The following is a 20,041-nucleotide window of genomic DNA, read 5'->3' as shown; positions in this document are numbered from 1 at the left end:
TTTATAATTAAAAAATGGTGTATTGTGATAATCGTAACGATAATTCCTTTCAATATTTAAAGGGGTATATGAAATGCAAAATATTGAAAGACAAAAATTGTGGGTTTAGCTTAATCCTGTTATAAGAGACTTAAGAAGATTCAAGAAATTCGGATCAGGTAGTTTCCTTAAACAACAGTACATGGGTAATTAAAATCATAAGAAAAATTATCGGCGATTAATTAAAAAAAAAGCCGTCGACAAAACTTTACCTGTGCAAAATTGATCATATTGAGTCTTGTCATGTTAACCATTAAATCATACCTACTTTTATTTCATAGTATGTAAAGAATCATAAAATTCATAACGACAGGGTTAAATAATAATAATAATAATAATAATAATAATAATAATAATACGCTTCTTGAAATATCATGTTTTTCCTTATAGTTGTTCCAAACAGTTACACAATACATTATTTATTTTGACAAGTTCGTTTTGCGTTTTTTACTTAGTTTGTCTTTTAAGGTATTCAAACCGTTTGTTGTTTGGTGAGTGTGACAAATAGAAAAATAGATTTTCATAAAATTTTATTCCCACAAAGTCCGTTGTTTTTAATAAAACGGGTGATCAAAATGCAAATACTATAAAAAAGGTTTCAGTATCTTCTTCAGTTATAAAGGTAATAGTCTTATTGGAAGGATCTTGTATAGAAATACCCATTTAAAACAATATGTGAAACAAGCATATACGGAGTGTGGAATCTTATCACACAATTAAACATGAACATGTTGATATTGAATTGTTAATGATAAGTTCTCTTCTTGATATTTTCAGTGATGAATCAGATGAGCAGCGATGCTTTCTACTGGAAGTGCAACGTGCGTATAAGATATGTTTTGTGGACAGCCAAATACTTCACTGATATTGTAGAACAAATACCAATACCAAACCCCTTAGTTTATGAAAACCATTGTCCTCCCTTTAAACAGTATAATAAGCGTCCATTTAACTGAAACAGTGGTCAATCCAAAATATCACACAATATTTCACTATAGTATCTGCCGTTTTCTTAACATCAATTGCTTGTTTCTATCCCTTTCCGTCACTTAGTCGCATTTGAAATACGCCTTTATTTGAAACTTTTCCTGTATTTTATGCTTTATATTAATGGTGATATGTTGCAAACGTTATCGGTTGTCTGATATTTTTTTTGAAAATGGTTAATACATTATATTTTAAGTCAATTTAAGATATTAAAAGTAACTGATTTCGGCTATTTCGTATTTTCTGTCGAAAATTACTTCAACTCGGTAAGTGGCGGGGTAAAACATTCTATTTGGAAGGGCGAATATACGCCATATGGCGGGTCAAAAATACGAAACAAAAAGAAAAACATCAGCGTATTTTGCCTAGCTACATTGAGTATTTTGACCGGCCACGAGACGTATTTTTTATGTTTGCCTCTCGGTTAAGATGCGCATTTGATTAAGCTTTTACCAAAAATAGACGTTAATGTCAATGCAAGGAAACAGTTTTCAGTATGATGGTTTACCGCATAAAAATATGAAACGTGACATTTCATTTTTTACTCTTCCGTTTATAGTCATGTTACATTGTCGTATTTTTTTCTGCTAAAACGAATAGCCACCAAAGAATAATTTTCTTGCAACCTATAGCCCAACTAGTTATATAAGATATATATTAAATATCTTCAGATTTCAAGATAACACAAACAACACAAGATCTCAATATCGAGGTTAGCGGGAATGGTTTTAAAGAGCTCAAGAGAATCGGGAATCGGTCTCTGACATCCATTTCAAGGACCGATTCTCTTGAGCTCTTTAAAACCATTGTATTCAGATATTAACCGTACATTTATTATTAGTTTATAATTATTGCACATACATAATAGTGTGTAGTTACCTATGTTGTTTATATTTACAGCGAAAGCTTTTCACACTACTTCACAATCAAGTAATGTAAGTATTGGACAGCCATTTAACATTGCAGCACTTGAACTAAGACTCACTGACATGCGATTTAATTACACTGTTTTAAGAAATGTTGCTATAACGCATGTTTTCAAATTTCAAGGGCAAACCGTACTTTGTTGATTTACCAGCATCTGATGACAAACTAGTTTGTCCAGTTGACGCTTCCTGTGTTGTTCCGATTTTCATCAAATCCGACAGGTACTTTCAAAATTTAATAAATTTCTAAAAGTTGATTTTACAGTCAGAGGTTTGTTTGTTTCACGGAAAAAAACAAGAAAACGATTAATGTTCGCGCTTAAAATCCTTTCTGGAACGCCTAGATTGTAATCATAAAACAATGTTCAATCAGGCCTACGTGTCCGTTTTAATATGAATTCTCGGTCGTAACCTCATTTTGTAATTTGTTTACACAGATGGTCACAGATGGGATTTTTCTACGGGTGGTGTCAAGCGCAAGCGCTTTTTGACGAAACCATCATATAAAAATTATGCCAAGCAAGTGCTTGCCGAAATCGCACCGTACGACAAAAAGTCGTATAATTGCCACAACACTTTTAGCTCGACTATTCGAAGAATAGGTGGGCTATACTACTCGTCCCAGCGTCGGCGTCGGCGTCCGGTTTAAGTTTTAGAGCAAGTTGGGATTTTCACTTGTAAGTCCAATACCCTACATTCAATTGACTTAATACTTCACGCAGTTGTTCAGGGCCATCACATGATGAGGTTAGATAACTCCATATTATTCTTAACACAGATTATGGCCCCTGATTGGCTATGGAACTTAGGTTAAAGTTTTAGGGCATGTTGGAATATTTATTAATAACTTCTATATATCCTTTGTTCAATTGACTTAATACTTCACACAGTTGTTCAGGACTATCACACAATGAGGTTACATAACTCCATATTATCCTAAATACAAGTTATGGCCCCTGATTGACTTAGGTTAAAGTTTTAGGGCAGGTTAAAGTTTTAGGGCAAGTTGGGATTTTCACTTAAAACTCCAAAACCATTCATTCAATTGACTAAATACTTCACACAGATGTTCAGAGCCATCACATTATGAGGATAGATAACTCCATATAAACTATAATTCAAATTATGGCCCCTGATTGACTATATAACTTAGGTTTAAGTTTTACGGCAAGTTGGATAATTTATTAATAACTTCTATATCCTTTGTTCAATTGATTTAATACTTCACACCGTTGTTCAGGACCATCACACAATGAGGTTACATAACTCCATATTTTCCAAGTTATGGCCCCTGATTGACTTAGGTTAAAGTTTAAGGGCAGGTTAAAGTTTAAGGGCAAGTTGGGATTTTCCTTTAAAACTCCAATACCATCAATTCAATTGACTTAATACTTCACACAGATGTTCAGAGCCATCACATAATGAGGTTAGATAACTGCATATTATCTTTTATACAAATTATGGCCCCTGATTGACTATGGAACTTAGGTTAAAGTTTTAGGGCAGGTTGGGATATTGTTTAATAACTTCTATACCCTTCATTTAATTGACTTAATACTTCACACAATTTTTCAGGACCAATACCCAATGACATAACTCCATATCCTTAATACAAGTTATGGTCCCTGATTGACTTAGGTTAAAGTTTTAGGCAAGTAAAGGTTAAGGGCAAGTTGGGATTTTAATAAAAAAAACTTCCATACCGTTCATTAAATGCGCTAAAATTCAAAATTATTAACGACCATCTTACAACAAGAAACCTAACTACATTTTAAGCCTTAAAACAAATGGCCCTTGATTTTTTTTATTTTTTTTAATTTCCTTTGAAAGGCATATTTGTATATTCTTAACCACATTTTCATAATGGGAAAACAAGTTATTTGAATGACTTGTGTCATTGTTTGGGCGAGCTGGTGGGAGGGCAGCATCAAAGTCACCTTATGTATCGAATAATTTTAGTTAGGTTTGACATAACGAGACCAAACTTGGTATTATTTCATCGTTAATGTATTCTAAGTCAAAGCGGCGTAGTCGAGCGCGTTGTCTTACGACGGCTCTTGTAATTATATCACTTTATATATTAAATAAGTATTGACTTTCTAGCAACATTACCCGCGTGTGGGTAACTGACGGAAAAATGGATTACAATTTTGGAAAAATTGAAAACATGACCAAAACTGGAGAGCTACTGTTCAAGACGACTTTGACAATTACAAGTGCTTTTCACGGTGATCACAATATGTGTCTACAAGCTGTTACTGTCGAAGGGTAAGTTCATTTTTACCACTTACTATGTTCTTATCGATAGCAGTTTTGCAACAACAACTGCAACAATAACAACAGCAGCAGCAACAACAACAACAATACTACGACAACTACTACTACTACTACTACTACTACTACTACTACTACTACTACTACTACTGCTGCTGCTGCTGCTGCTGCTGCTGCTGCTGCTGCTGCTGCTGCTGCTGCTGCTTTGCTGCTGCTGCTGCTGCTGCTGCTGCTACTACTCTTACTACTACTACTACTACTACTACTACTACTACTTCTACTACTACTACTACTACTACTACTACTAATACTACTATTACTACTACTACTACTACTACTACTACTAATAATAATAATAATAATAATAATAATAATAATAATAATAATAATAATGATAAAAATAATAAAATTGATAAAAATAATAAAAATGATAATTATAATAATAATAAAAATTAAAAATAAAATATATATAACAAATATAACTATACAAACGTTCATTTCCTTTTAATCTTAATCAACAATAACTGAAATAGCATGTGTTTTTTACAGAGTTTCAAGTGAAAGAACATGTTTTCCTCTTACTGTTCAACCTACAGGTTTGTTTATATTTTTACAATATTGAACAAAATATATGTAATGAAACTATTGAATAAGCTGTATGTAATATATCTTTGAAATGATTTTAAAAATGATAAAGCTTCTGGAATAACGGCAAATGCTGGATACCTAGGTCAGTTTGAAACTTAACATTTACAATTAATTAAAACACAACAAAGTCCGGACAATAATTAGACCTTAATCTGCCAATTGACTTGACTGCTGAATATACAAATATACAAAGGTGAACAAAGTAAGATATGACTCATTCTGCAAAGAAGAACCTAGGTTCTCAAGGTTTCTCTCTATATTCCTATAACAATATCAACATGAGTTGAAGAGCACCCCTTACAGTTTATGGTCATCTACAAATTGTACGTCTGGCAATACTTCCATGAAAATTACCCACTCCAACATTGAGCTGTAATATACAGTGGTTGGATAAAAGTGTCAAGTAGTATCGAAAACGAGTGCACATGTGATAAGATTGTTTCACAAGAAGTTATCAAAAGTTTGTGTACTATGGAAGAAGAAAATTACAGTGACTCGGAAGTGGAGCTTGATAATATGACCTACTTCGTATTTGAAGATGAATCTGATACAGCTTAAAACTGGATGTCGCTATATTACGAGCATATCGGTTAAAGTGACACTTTTATTCAAAATCAATACACACATGTGTAGAACAAACATAGATTTTGAGGGAAAACACTTTTACCTTTTTTCAAATTACGCAATTATGAATTTTTGGAAAATATTATTTACTGATAACAAGATTTTAATAGTGTATTTAATATCTTAACACGCAGTTTTTTGAGATTGGTGAGACTTTAGATTTACTGTGATTTTTCTTCGTCTCATAAGGTAGAAATACCGTGTTGTCTGCGTCTACAATCGGTATCCTTTATAAAAAATATTTTCGACGTATAGTTATCCTCTTTGGTTTATTAAAACATTTGTATTATTTGTGGTTAAATATATTTGGGAGTAAGAATAAATCTTTAAAAATATTACGAACATTTAATAAAGTTACTTGACTTGACTGATTGCAGATTGCTTTCAAAATTATTTATTAACTATAATAAATAATTTAAAGACCTGTGTTTTTCATGTAAATTTTGCAAGATTAGTACGATGAATGAGCATTTCAATTTGTCATGTATATGACACATACTGTTAGCACATGTCAAGTTGTTTTAATGGCATGTAAACTGCATTTAAAGGAACACACGACGATGTACAGCAAATTTCTAGATTGTAATTTTTAACATATTGTGTACAATTATATTTATATAATTTAAATTTGCATGGCTAAGGATATTCTTGTTAACACTTATAAAGTAAACTACAATTGGCAGATGCAAAAGTACTCCCATTTAAGAATGTAATTTATATTTCTAGTCCATTAAATTAATATGAATATAGGAGTGGTATGTTCTGACTTGCAATGAATGAATGAGTCAAAATGTCAAGTCATGTAATTGCATAACAGATTAGAATTGTGATGTGAAAATTATATAAAATTAATAAATCTTGTCCTGTTTTAAATTACTTTAGAAATTGTCAGTAACGTATTTTTACAAAGTAACGTATTCTACATGCACATTTATCTAAAATTGTGATTGTTTTTCTTTTCTAAATTATATATATATAAACCTTCATGGGGCAAGGCCAATTAACGACACGTTAATGGCACCGACATGCCTTATGTGACCCAGCAATGACAAGTTCTATCAAAAAAGCAAACAATATTGACAATACACAGCTTATGCTTTCGTAATAGTTGATCCATAGCAAGAAGGCGTGTTGGGTGTTTAATCGATTACAATATTTGTAATTTGCTTTTGTGCCAGAAACAAAGCTCAATGTATAGATAGGATTGCAAAATGACAATAAATGCTCATTGAAGGCATTATTAATTTAATCTGTATAAACAGCCGACATACCTTTCTTATGATGTAACGTAATATACATGTTAAAGTTTAACTTGAAATTATGTCTTATTCATCAGTTACTTGTAATGTCTGAAGTTTAATGTCTAACTAATGAATTCTCATCAAATCGATGCAGTTTATTTTTCTGCTTGTTATTCGTCATAATATATTGAACTTTGTGAAGTAACGTAATTTGCAGTAAAGTGAGCCATAAAACATCTTTGTTTTTAGCTGAAAAACTATGAGTGTGTAAAATAAAGTCATATATTATTGAATTAAAACAGTTTTCTACACTTTTTCTTTTATGAAACAACAGTATTTTACAAGTGTAAGCTATAGTTGAAAGTTTAAAAATTATTTGGTATCGAACTTTAAAATGCTGTAGTTTCCAAACGCTCCAACGGCCAATGCATTAATATTTCTTAAAATGTATGTTGATACACTTTTATAAAATCATGGTCTACAAAATTCCCCCTAGGGGGGAAAACCTTTTTCCGCTAAAATCTATATAGGTCGGTAAGAATCATATCGTATTTGTTCTGTTTAGTTGGCTTTGTTGCACTTTCATGAGGCGTCATCATTTAAACGTTTACTCTTTACTTGAGATGAGCATAATTGATCGATACCTACGTTTGTTGAGAAAAAATATAATGTAGGACTATTCCTTTATAAATGCTTTAATTATAGTTTGAAAAAAATCGACTAAAGATTAAACGTTTTTGTAATGACACACAACAAGTACACCAACGGTTAACCTTTCTACTAAAAATAATTTAATATAACAATATAATAACATTTAATTGTCATATAAGATCACCAATTCAAAAAAAATATCAAGATTTTTGACAAACGAAATGGGTGATGTAAAATATAAAAACAAATCCAAATATTGTTGGCTATAGTATAATTTCATAAAGCTTAAAGCTTTAATAAATATGCGTAGATTCCCAACTCCATTTATTTACAAAATATGTTTTAAGAACTCAGACCTTCTTTTGAATGCAAAACAAAGAAACTTAAACAAAAACAAAGTTTCATGAGTTTCTTCAGTCATATTTTCTTTTCAAAATGTATTTAAAGTGATTAGAGGCAAAAGAAGCTGTTAAAGAATACATCGTAGCAAACGTTCACAAATTTGGTGACGTACATGATACCATTAAGACAGAGTTTTGTAATAAAAAATAGACTTATTTGTGTTACCTCCGCTTTTTCTTCTTTCAGATCCGTGCTACTCTTCACCGTGTCATAACTCTGGTGTATGTCGGGCTCGCAACGATTCTTCAGGACTGTTTGATTGTGAATGTGTTGACGATTACTTTGGACCAACCTGTGACAAAGGTTGTATTGATTTTCTATACTTTAAATATATTTATATTATATAATTCATGGTGCTGCATGTTGAACACTTTGCCATTCGTTAAGGTATTTTTGGTATGATGCTCTATTGTGTTCAGTAGTTGATCATTGTCATTTATAAACATTCACTGTTCGCAAAAGTTAACATGAAACCCAGAGAAACAATGGTATGCTCGATCTTGCGCATCAAAAGTTTCCTATAGTTGCCTTTATTGGTGTTAAAGTGTAACGTACTGCAACTAGCTTCGAACATAATAATACAAACAAAACAATAAACTTGTGTTAAAATTTCCTGTACAGCTATTTTAAGAGGTTGAATTGTTCTGAGATTCGTTTAACATTGCATGCTAAATAATCGAGGCAAAAAATCTACAATTCTGATATTTTCAATAATTTCACAGAATATGTTAGTTCGTACAGATTTGAATTCAAAATTTCTGCAATGAATCTATTTTTGCGAGTTTAAAGATATGCCTTTCTGTGAAAAGTATTATATGTTCTGTTTCTGTTATTACCTAATAATTATGCATTCACGTTGCGCTTGGTTTTGCATAATTGCTCAAGTTAGGGAAATGCTGGTTAGTATAAAATTGTTCCAGTTAAAAAAGTCCGAAATACTAATCATATTCCTATTCATTTTGAACGTAAATGCATGAGCTATGCCTTCCGTTAAGCATTGTATGACGTATTTCAATATGACTTTGACACATCAAATGAAAATGCGTGGTAAACGTAAATGATTACAATCATTAGTCCTGAATCATGAAAAACAACACTGAATGAACGTCTTTGGTTTGGCATGCATGTCATAAAAGAGTCAGTCACACCCCAATCCGAATCCACAGACGGAAAAATGGAGTTTAACGGTGATAGTGATTTTCCTCAACCGAAACGAAACTTATTTAAGCAACTGCGTCGGCGTATAATTGCTTAGTTTCGTATCAGGCATTAAAATGTTAAACTTGATTTTAAGAAATGCTGGTATGCCGAGCTCGACACTTCATAAAGCCGAATTCCTACAATGGTGTCTTATTAAAACACAGTGTCGGTTAAAAAGTTAAAAATATCCCAGATGTGAAAGCTTTGTGACTAAAGTGAATGGAATAGAATGCCTAATGAATAATTTAACGTGGTTATTTAAAGATGTTAGTTTTCAGTTTGATATGGGGCCAACTATACATTTGAACTATTAGTTTTAAGACACCCATTGCCGGCACGTTACACACTTTACTGTACATTTTAAAATAACCGTTATCAAAATTATGTATAATTCTGCAGTACCCTCATTCATCTGTATTTAAGTAGTGTGTGTTATATAAAGATCAGCATAAAGTATTGTTCAAACATACCCTAAACTGTAAATCATCATAACATGAGATAGGGTGAATGGGTGTCACATATTGACCTCCACTGTCGAGCTGCGAAATACGCAATTAATTTTATATACATCAATGAGTTTGGACATCATGTGAATTCGCACCAATCGACAAACTACTCATTAAACATAAATTCGTCAATTTATAAATGGATACAATAGACTTGTATTTTAATCACTTAGAGATTAACGTTTAAGGATTAAAACGGCATCAAGGGAAAATTTCAAGCGAAGTAATTTAATATAATTTAATTTTTAAAAGCCTATCGCAAATGTTATTAACGGTTATGATAAGTAGTATTTGCTTAGTTAGTATTTGATGATACGGCAATTAACCAAAATCCAGTCACAAAGGTTAACATGAAACACTGATGAAACATTGATTACCAATCATTCTAAAGCCAATGTCGCTATATGTGTCTTTATGTTATAGCTATCGATTGAACATCGGTCATTCCAGATAAAAGAATAGGTGATATTTCAGAAAAAAAAGAAAACTTTGAAAAATGTATTAAACTGTAAATGTGTACAAACCTTGAACTATGCTAATATAAATGATGTACGGATTCGGTTATTGGAAGCTTTCGCATTGTCGGACAAGCAAAATATATGACGAAAAGTAGTGACCTACATAAGCCAGACAAATGACTCTTTGAGTTCTAAAACGTGTTAATGTTACCAGGCCACATATTAACCATCGTTTAACAGTATAATATAAAACATTGCCAAGTTTATTGTTGTTAGCGCCGATAGTTGGAACTAAACGCGGTTTTATTTCGCGTGAAACAACGAATTTTCTTTCTAACAACATTTTACATTCATTTCCGTTTGCAATTTAGTGTATGTATGATGCATAAAATGCTATTAAATCCAAAACAGCGGACATATTTATTTACATGTTGTATTATTTCTAATTAAGTTCTCGAGCGTACACGTTGACGCTTCTTGTTAGCTTCAGATAGCACAGAAGCGAACAAGCACATACTGATAGCAGTATTTTACAAACGGAATATCAAACCTAATGATTACACAATAGAAATGCAAACTATATACATATTTGTATGACGCAAAATGTATCGTGTGTTTTTACAGCCTTGGATCATTGCCATCCGAATCCGTGTCTGCATGGACATTGTTACCATCCTCCGAAACCTTACTACTGTTACTGTGTTGATGAAAAAGGTTCGGCTACTGACTTCAATGGGGAGAATTGCAATCAAAGTATGTTGAAAAGTCAATATGCTTAAATGTATTCAAGTGGGTTTAACAGAAGAGCTCAGAAAGTTAAGACATCGAGCTCAAAGCATGTTGAAGGTTACTGAAACTGTTACCTATATATACGTACACGGTTTTTTCTGGAGAGGGGAGGGAATTGATCATCGATTCAACCTGACAATGCGTGTTACAAAGTCCAGATTTGAGGAACAAACGTTTATAAAAGCACAATTACAGAACAGGTGAAAACCCCTTAGGGTAAAACTCTCGTTGAGCACATCAGCGAACACCTTCGTAAACATAGCATTAACTAATTAATAAGTTTTTATACTAATCGACTAGCTTAGAATACGGAATTAAGTATCTAAAATACTCAAGTTAAGTTTATTATGTTGACCTTTATTGCAGAAATAGACAACTGTGTGGGTAATACGTGTAGCGACCACGGTGTCTGTGTCGATGGTATCCATGAACGAACCTGTCAATGTTTTCAAGGTTTCACAGGAACTGACTGTGAAACAGGTAATGTATATCCATTGAAAACCAACAACATTAATAGAAAAAAACAATAAATTAACATGTTAGTCAGAACAAAATAGTTGTAGTCTTACATCTGTGAATGTGAATATTATATATTTCAAATGACCATTTTTTTAAAGCCGGCAACACAGAGATTTAATAATTGTACATAAGTGTTTCGCCTGTGCTATGCATTGTTTATTTGTGCGGGCGTCCGAAGAGGTTCCACCTCTAAAAAAGGTGAATAAATTTGTCACTTATTAGCACCATTTACAGATTAAGTGAAAAGGCCAATCAAGAAATTTTATACCGTACTTGTATGAAATAGTAACGAAAAATAAAAGTTAACACTAAACACTATTATTGCGTTTTCTTCAGCGGATGTTCATACGGCTCAGAACAATGCAGCCTGCACAAAGGGTATTTACAAATTTAGAGATGTATGAAATAGACGATTTATTTCTAACGCTCCATGCATTAGCGTAATAGCGGTGTTTAAATGTATCACAGTTATAAATGTTATTGAAAACAGATCAAGACAAGAAAGCGTCTGGGTGCTTTCAAACTTAAATATAGTCCGTTACAATGTTTGGATATATCTTGGAAAAAAAGACATTTTGTATGCAGATCTACAAATGTACGATGTGCTTACTTTAACCGAAACCTGGCTCAAACACAACAACGATAGCACGTTCTTGATATCCCCAAACGCTATATACAAGAGACATACCTACTGATCCGTATGGCGGCATACTAGTAATCAGACTTGTTTCTTTTGGGAAAATATGACATGGAACGTTACGATATAGACTATTATTTGATTATAACTATGTATTAAGTAGGCGTCTTTTGTTGGTACATTTTATAAACCTACAAACTCTAAATCCCATGGTCTTGAATGCTTTATCAGGTTTTTATCATAAGACAATCATACAGGCATAAAGCCATTGTGCTTACTGATTTCAATTTCAACATAAACAATTCATCTTCGTATTATACAATTAAATCATTCCTTTAGCAGTTTAGTCCGATATACTATACTTTACGTTCAAATAAAACTCTGGTTCTTTATTCAAAGGAAACTGTGGAAGTTTTCAAAAGGAGCATATATAATACGCAGAGATCATATGCCAACTCTTACAGTAAATCTTACACTCACCTCGATACAATAACGTTTTCGAAAATGTTATCAATCATGGCCGTTTACAAAAAGTAGCTTCAATTAGAACGCATGCTCCATTCTGGTTTCATAATGAACAGCCTTTCGAAAAAGACGACGAGCAAACACACAATTGTTTGGATCTATATTGACTTAATTATGATCAACGCCAGAATTATGTTACGAACCTTGTTCAACATGCAATGCAAGCTCACTACAATCAACTTGTCAACAACTATTTTTAAGATTTGGACAATCTTTAAATAAACTTTGTAAAGTATTTCGTCTTCATCGACATACCTCACCCCTTTTATCGATGATGGCTTTACTATTTTCTATCAAAATCAATCCTTAAAGTTCCTAACAACATTTCTTTAATGCTACAGATTCTTTCAAGGTAACCATGCCTGACTTAACATATAATGCGAAGATGTCATTGATTTCATCAAGGTTTTAAAGACCGAAAAGGCAACATGACCTGATTGTGTTCTTACTTAAAAAATATTATTGTATATAGCTCACCCTGTTCAATGCTCTTCAACCATGTTCTACGGTCTGGTATAGAGCACCGTCTTTGGAAACTTTCAAATGTCTGTGCTATCAAGAAGACTGTGCCTCAATACGCCGAAAATTATTGTCCAATTTCCTTGCTTATTTTAATCAGAAACGTTGTAGAAAATATACATCTTTATCTTCATTCAAACGCCATATTTTCTTACCCATTTTCAGTCGGGGATCATTCCAAAATATAAACCAACTTGTTTCTATTTATCAATTATTCTAATTAGTCAACTGTTATAGTACCGCCATTGATGAACAAAAATAATCAGGTTATTTGTAGCATTTTTTAAACATTTTGATGGTGTTTGGCACAAAGGTCTTCTCTGTAAGCTTCGCCAAAGTGGCATTTCAGGATCATTATTCTCGTGGTTCCTGATTATCTTAGCAACGGAAACAACGTGTTGTTCTTTCCGGCTTGCACTCTTATTCTATTTACGTAACTAGCAGCGTCCGGCAAGACTCTATTCTAAGATCTCTTTTCTTAGTAGTATATATAAACGATATTATTTTTGTAAATAACGGACGCCTATTCGTCTTTTAGAAGATGATACTGTTCTACAAAAAATACTCCATACAAATTTAATAAGATCACTACATGAGTATGCTGGTGATGTTTTAGTCAATCTTTTGCAAGCAGAAATACATAGAAATACATTGATAAAAAGACATGAAGTATCGATTGTGGTGCAACATGTCTCGAATCCATTACCAACCTGTTCACTGAATTTGCATGCGAGTCTTCAAAGAATAGAAGAAGTGGATACAAGGTCACCCTAAAATTCCATTCAACGACTTTACCTTATATGTTTTCTTTGATACACTAACGTATTGGCGAAACAACTTTGGAATTCGGGAAATCTCCGCAACATTTCATGCAATTCGCAACTCCTATCTGTATGGTGTCAGCATTATCAAATCTTACATAGCCTTATGGAATGCCCTTTCAGTAGGCGTTCGGTATGCTCCATCTCTGCCCATTTTTAAACACAGCCTTGAAAATGCCCTCTTACTCCCAAATACGATTAACTTAATTCAATTGTTTTAATTTGCTAAAACGGATGAATAAATGTAAACATATATTGTTTTTTATGAAGGATACCGAGTTAAGTTTGAAAGAAATGAGCATAAAACACGGTATATCTACCTTTTGAGACTATAGTAGACGACAGTAAATCTTTTAGCATTCACCAATCACCTTTTTGCGCTTTCCGCTATTAAAACACGACTTCAATCTTGTTATCAGTAATTATTATTTTCCATAAAGGCATATTTTAGTAATTAGTTAAAGGTTTATCAGTCAAAATTGATGTTTGTTATACATGTGTATGTATTGATTTGGAATAAGAGTGTCACTTTAAACAAACGTGAAAACTGTTTTTTACGACGGATATCGGACGTTTGTGTCTACCACGCAAGGCTACGGACACACTTCCTCAATCCTAACGAGAATTTGTTTTGCAAACATATTGTACAACCATTGACCAGTCCACTATCTTTAAACATGGCACAGATTCTGAGCTTGTCAAACTTATGTCTTCCACTTGGTATTGACCTGTTACAATATTCTTCTTTCGCCTCTATCTTTTCTTTACTTTATTTACCTTTCTCATATCGAACAATCTTAATTAAGCACTTGTTATTGCGTTCTTATTATTGTTTATACAAATCAAAACAACCCAGAAGCAGCTTGAATGAATGACAGAAGTGAACCTTATATAATACTCAAACTTATGTCTGCATTACCTTCTTACTAGTATTTTTGAATGTCTATTTTGTTTATATATCTATTTTTCGTCCTCGTTTCACAGGCATAATCTATATATTCGCACGTGAACATATTATTTTAAACATGATTATTATTGCATGATAAGATCTATTGTTTCGTAAACTATAATGCAAAAATATTAACATCAGCGTAGTTTCAGAACTTGATATAATTGTTAATGTATCTATTCAATTGTGTTTCAAGCATTAAATATAGTTCAAAAGACAAACAAACAAACTACGCCCCCTTATCATATCATTCTGAGGAGGACTTGCGGATCTAGTATACATTGTTTACTTTGAAAAATACCTAAATAATATTTTTATTACAAAAAAACTGATTCTTAGACAAGTATTGAACTTGGCGTAAATGAAAACTCGATGAAAAGTTACAGTCGAAAAGTAATTACAGAAATTGATGAAATAAATATTTTTGATAAAACGATACATTATATGCTTATGGTTTAAACATTGAAACCAATGCACAAACAGATGCATAAGGTTTTAACCGGCTATGCAGCGAGCTCGAAGTATTTTTGGACAGATTTCATGAACAAAATAGATTTTTACATTAAGAGCTAAGACGACAAAATGTCCCAGCGACAAGTACTATAATTCCCGAAGTACTATAACAACAAACCGAGCTAATAGCTGTACTGTTGTTGCTAAGTTCGTTTCTTTGTGAACACATGTTTGATAATATTTTGTAAATTTTACAAAATAGGGCGTTTGACGTTGCTAACTGACGAAGTTGCCGTCAATACGTTTCTCTAAAACAGTGCTTGTTAGAAGTCATTTATTGAGCATTTGTTTTCTTTTATAATTATATTATCATCAAAGTTATGCTTTCAGTTCTCCTCCTTGTAGATGTTCAAATGGAGATTGTAGGAAAACAAAGAATTGAGTGCTAAATTTCCTGCACAGTTAAAGAAACACTCTCACTCCCAAATAAGATTTACAACAATTAATTAAATTGTTTTAATTTGCTAAAATTGATAAATCAATGTCAAAAACATTGGTTCTAATGAAGGATACCGATTTTAATTTAAAAGAAGATGCAGAAAAACACGTATTTTTTATTAATGAGACGATAGTAGATCACTGTAAATATTTTAGCATTCACCAATAATGTAATATTTTTTTGCGTTCTAAGCTTTTAAATACACGGTAACAATCTTGTTATCAGTCAATATTTTTCAGAAATGCATTATTTAGTAAGTAGTTAAATGTTTATCACTCAAAATTGATGTTTGTTATACATATGTATGTGTTGATTATGAATAAGAGAGTCACTTTAAATCAACCGGAAATAATGCGAGCAAGACACCTGATTTTTTGCTTTCACTTTTACTTGTCAATTTCCTTGATTGAAATAAATGTTTAATGATTTACATATGATACAGTGTGCAGGGAACATGGAGTCTGTGTCAACGGTAGTTGTCGTTGTGGAATCGGGTACACTGGAGTGCAGTGCGAAATAGGTACACATTGAAGACAATGACCTCTACTTGTACAATACATCGGATAAAATTCTTTGTAGTAAATGTATAAAGCACTGCAACGGTTGTCATGATATTTACATTTATAATCAACAAACTACATTTGGTTACTCTTAACACTAAAGGTTTTATAGTGTGTTTTTTGTTTTGTTTTTTAAATAATTGAATAACTATTGCATTTTTGTTCATGTACCTTGCCTATAGTAGTTTTATTGCAAATTTTAATTGTATGTGTCAATCTTATTTCAAGGTTTTGGCGACATATCTACAACTGTGGTATGTGACAGAGTATATAAGCTTTATAGTTGTCTTTTGAACTTTTGATGAAATATCCAAGTATAGCATATCTAAATGATTTACAAAGAAACAGTTTATATTGGTCGAAGTAAAGACATGCGCATGAACATAAACTGTATTGCATTTATACCGAGCCTTTATTTGTATTTAAAACCATAACAGCAAGGCGTTGCGTTTGTTCAACCAACAGTCCATTCCGGAAGCAAATATGCGTGTGGAATTGATAATGATGATCGTCTTGAAAACTGCACTGTTGTTCTATACATGGCCTCGAAAAACGGGTATATTTACAATCTGACTCAATTCTTTAAAACCTCATTAATTAATCATACCATCATATTGAAACATTGGACTTATTTTGTTCATTGTGGTAAATTATAAAATAAAGTGAGCCAGTTCAATTTTCTTATCCCTAAAGAACATAGGTCTTTAATTTTGAATTGCTTTTAAATATCTGTTTGGCGTCTAGGGGTCATATGCTTATGCAAAGTTTTATTGGCGGGTTAACGGCGACCTAATGTCACAAAGTATAAAATATGTAAACTTCACCAACGATAATTGTTTACAGTATTGCACCGACGTTGAGTATTCAAACCACTGACAGTTTGATAGAAACAACAGCTGGTCCAGTTGAAGAGCAGAATGTCGTGACCGGCATTTCTAAACTATTTACAAGTATAGTGCATGTCAAAGGAACAGTTTCTGAAACATCCGGACAATATGTTTGCTTTGTAATTGCGGACAGGTAAGACTTAATTTTATTATTCACCGATCTACTTAACAGTTAATGACCTTTAGTACAATATACTTTGATTCATCTAAATAAAAAATGTAATGTTAACACATCAAATACTCAACGACTGCAGCCGACAGCGATTTGACTTATTCTGTCACGCATCACGTTGAAGTTACTACTAAAGATGTGGACTCATTTCCTCGCCGAGCAATTGATACACTTCAAACGACCAATTAAATGTTGCCTTTAATTACGCTCGCAAGAACCGCGCTGTTACCAATGGAACTATTTTAAAAGTTGGAATTGCGATCGTAATTTGCTTATTTGCCAATAGTAGTTCAACTATTTTAAACATTAGTTCACCTTTTTTGATGAATGATACTTTTACAGGACAAACAACAACACAACCAGTGAAATGTGTATTGAAGTGGAATTTGTGACACAGAAAGGTATTATACTTCTGTTATATCAAATGACCTTGGTATATATTTATTTATATATGATTGAAAGCAAATATCAGAGAGAGATTTGTTAATATTTACACTATAGTGAAAACGAAAATATAATTGCTCTACATAATAAGCTTTAAATAAAATTTAAATATACCAAAAATAGGCTTTTAAACTTTAAATTTCATGGTAACAACAAAAATGTATAAACATGAATATGTTATATAATAGTCACATTATATGTTCTGAAATAAATGTTTATGGGTCACATTGAACTAACCGAATTAAATCATTTGTATATTGATATTCTGAATAATATTTTTATCAAATCTCACAATTTTCATTTCTGTCCTTACAGGATCGTTACCAGATGTAAGTATCAACGTTTACAAGTTACACATATAAGTATTAATTTAGGTTAGTTTAGTTTCGTTTCGTTTAGTCTTGCGACAAGTCTTTGTCAAGGGATGTTTTGTTTTTCAGACCCCTTCGTTCATTGCACCTACACTACTTCAGGACACCCGATTAATATGTTATAGAAATAAACCGTGCAGACTGTTTTTATATACATCCTCGAATGCAAGTGGATGGTGAGTGTAATCATAACAAAATAAGTCGAAACTATGTGCAACCTAAGATTGCCATTTTAATTCAAATGTATAATGCCTTGTCTACTGGTGACGAGCGTGGAATGTTTCAGTAACATCTTTATAATTGTTTGTAATAATATGTTATAAATACAGTACGAGCTTTTTTCGAAAATGTCTTCTTACAAACGTAAGAAACCACTCGGCTCCGCCTCGGACAAAATTGGTGTTCGTCCTAGCAAAACAGTTACTTACGTCTGTAAGAGGACACTTTTGAAGAAAAAACGATAAGTGAATTGCAGTTATTAGTGAGCAAATAAATGCATTAATAAACAAATAAATACAGATTTATAAATAGAAAAAAAATATAAACTTTAAATTATTTTTATGGCCTTTTTAAATACAATGTTTCGGCTAGTGGGATTACTCAAAATTCTCGTGAATGGTTCTCTTACAATCGTAAGAAGAAACCTTTTCAATAGCTCTACTGGGGGGTATAGTCGTATAATCAATTATAAAACAGTAACTAAGCAAAATATGTCACATACAGCATTTTATTAATAAAAGATAAATTATGTATTTTGCTAGTTAGCTTGCCATTTAGGTTTTCATTTTATTATCAACTGAGCGTGTATAGTTCTTCTTTGAACTTCCAGCGAACAGGTAACGTCCGCTACTAAAGATGTCACCGTGTTCGAGACCCACCTACATGCCGGATCAAGCGTTTGCGTAACTGAAATCGCGTATGAACCAACACACGCCGCGGACACGAAGATGTGCTTCCTTGCAACACAAAAGTGAGTTGTTATTGGTTATCCAATCATATTATCACGAAAGACCCTTGTTGAATGAGGACGTAGGAACATACGGAAGTAATATACTAAACAGAAAATAGTTTGCGTTTTTATTGTTTTATAAATATACGTATTCATATTACAGAACCACGAGTGACAAGAGATGTTTTGCCGTAAGCAATTTTGAAACCGGAAAAGGTATTATGTTATTTATGCCTATAAAAATGTTTATGGTATGCAATTAATGATTTATACTGAAGGTCACTTTAATATAGTTTTATTGTAGATACATCAATTTTCGAACCAAAACAGATACTCATCTTTATACATTAGGGAAGTGACTTAAGTTAAGAAAAGGTGTGTTATGAATATCAGCCTATTGTCTCAAGACCTATATAACATTATGTAGATTTATTTATATAAGTTATAATTTGCGCACAGATCCCTGTGGAATGAGTGGCAGCATCTTGCATGGAAGTTGCCAAAACAAGGGTCTTTGTTTTATGGTGGATAGAAATACGGACAAGTGTATGTGCCAGCCCGGAAATACGGGGGACAAATGTGAAAAGGGTTAGATTTTAAATTATAAACGTATCAACAACCATTTCTAAATTGATTTTTATTAATCTGGAATATTTTTTATTAATGAATTAAAAACAATTCGATAGCCTCACTTCTAATTTATTAACTAGTACCCTTTATATTTTTATTGGGGATTTAAACTTTCCGTCAGGTCAGTGCACAGTAGAACAAAACAATTGCAAAAATGACGGTTACTGCATCCATGTTGGCCAGCACACAAACTGTATTTGCAGAGCAGGATTCACAGGGAATGATTGTGAGCAGGGTTAGTATATATTAAAACACGACACTCGTTACAAAATTGGGAAATCTGGGACCGATATCGGTTTCAGGATTATATTGCCACACTGGTCTCTCTCATGTAGAGCAAAATATGGGTGCCGACTTTGTT

This window comes from Mya arenaria, chromosome 11 (genome assembly GCF_026914265.1).
Source record: "Mya arenaria isolate MELC-2E11 chromosome 11, ASM2691426v1".
In the NCBI taxonomy this organism is placed as follows: domain Eukaryota; kingdom Metazoa; phylum Mollusca; class Bivalvia; order Myida; family Myidae; genus Mya; species Mya arenaria.
This window is presented reverse-complemented; position numbering follows the sequence as displayed.